Source organism: Papilio machaon, chromosome 1 (assembly GCF_912999745.1).
Source record: "Papilio machaon chromosome 1, ilPapMach1.1, whole genome shotgun sequence".
Lineage (NCBI taxonomy): Eukaryota > Metazoa > Arthropoda > Insecta > Lepidoptera > Papilionidae > Papilio > Papilio machaon.
The window spans coordinates 9,644,218-9,646,111 of record NC_059986.1 but is presented as its reverse complement, the minus strand read 5'-3'; the positions used below and the strand labels follow the sequence as shown (position 1 = coordinate 9,646,111).

Here is a 1,894-nt window from a genome sequence, read left to right as displayed (position 1 = left end):
CCCATATGATAACTATATGAGACATTATTTTTTATTAAATATTTTTAAATAACAATTCTTATGATAACTTGGATATCAAAAAGTGTTCATTGACATAGATATATTTTATATTTTCTTTCATTACATTCACTTTTTTAATAACCGAATGAATTTAATCTCGACACATAGTTTTCAACACAGAGAACATGACTAGATACACTTGCCTACTTATTTCTGTTCATGTCTTCAGACATAAATGCAAATACCAAGCTTTAATATTTAGAACTGGCCTTTAATAGTTTAAATAAAAAAAAATAACTTATAACCAAAGTATATTTATTAGAATTATTATTTTGAAACGTGCAAAATTAAGAAGTTTTCTATATTCATCAAAGAAATATAATATAGTCCTGAATGTAATTGTATTCTATTTTTGAGAAGGAAAACAATTGTACGAACGTTCACAGCTCAGTTACGTAGAGGTCTTCTGGGGACTATCCCAGCGATGAGGCGTCAACGCGAAATGGTATTTTTTCCATATACATGCAAATTCTATCGCCACTTGATCATTTTAGATTACAAAAATTTTCTTTATGAAGTTGGATTAATTGTATTTTTATTAATTTTATTAGGTATTTATTGATATTAAAAGTATTACTGTTATAATCCTTAATAATAAAATACTAAAGTTAAAACCTACTTTCGCCAACGTCCATACCACGTTGAAAACACCGGTTCTCGTCCGATCACCGAAGTTAAGCAACGTCGGGCGCGGTCAGTACTTGGATGGGTGACCGCCTGGGAACACCGCGTGATGTTGGCTTTTTTTATTAAATGAAAAAATATGTTTAACCAAATCAAATTCATACCCTTGTTAACAATAAAAATAGGCAGATAACAAACTGAAATAACCTAAAATATTAGAAAACTGAAGCACGTAGGGGCTAAAAATTTGGCTTTCTCAGATCAACAAGAGATCTGACTGAAAATCATCGAGGTGAAAAAACATGCCGCCGACCTCGTGGTATTATGGTACAAGTTTTAAGATTATAACATTAACTATCATGTATAAGGAGTTTTTTTTATTTATTTACCTATTTTATTTATTTTTTTAAAAGGAAAAATGTGTTTTATAGTTTTCGCAAATATACATTTAAAAATAATAATTTAAAAAATTTTACAAATTATTAAAATAAAAAAAAGCGGCTGACGAACCGGACTATCAAAGAATTCGCTGCTCAAATCGCTTAAATACATTTAAAGTACATATAATTTTCCACACTAGTTTGTGATGATTGGTGTTGTAATCAAGTAGTAATTTTACAATGTAATACAACAAATTTTACAATGTGGTGAAGTAATTTTATTAATATAATAGAGAGTGAGAAAATTCCTATCGGGAAAGTTTGATTTATAATTTTCTAACTTGTACCAAACGTTATTTATTCTTGTCACGTAATCGAAGGTATTCCGGTCAAAAAGTGAAGTCGTGCGTAGCTCTCGCGTAACTGTTCGTAGCCTTGCAGAGCCTTACGTAGCGCCGGCGTAGCAGCAAACATCCCTTTGAGAAATCATGGGTTCTAGTTACGCGCCGTGGTGACGTAGCACTGAATAATGTTTTATGTTAAAAAAATTGCGACGTTGGAATATTTTTGTACGTGCTTCTTTCTTCGTGGAGAATGCGTGACTTATATTTATAAACTAGCCGAGCTGACTTACGTCCGGTTCAAACGTAAATGTATTACAATGTTTTACTGGAAGCTAGGACTTCTAAAAAAGGGGTTTACATACGAAAGGAAATTACGAAAATGTAACCCTCGCTATTGTTTTAATTAACAATGTAATAATAAAAACGTTTTTTTAATACAAGTGTACTAAATTCTTACATTTTTATCGTCACATTTGTAATGTTTTT

The 1,894-nt window shown here is 30.8% G+C and overlaps 1 non-coding gene across 1 annotated transcript; it reads left to right on the top strand.

Moving 5' to 3' along the window:
- The first annotated feature begins 683 nt into the window (after positions 1-683).
- Positions 684-802, top strand: LOC123721452. Its single transcript, XR_006756235.1, has one exon. It is a non-coding gene; the product is annotated as a 5S ribosomal RNA (ribosomal RNA).
- Positions 803-1,894: the final 1,092 nt, after the last annotated feature.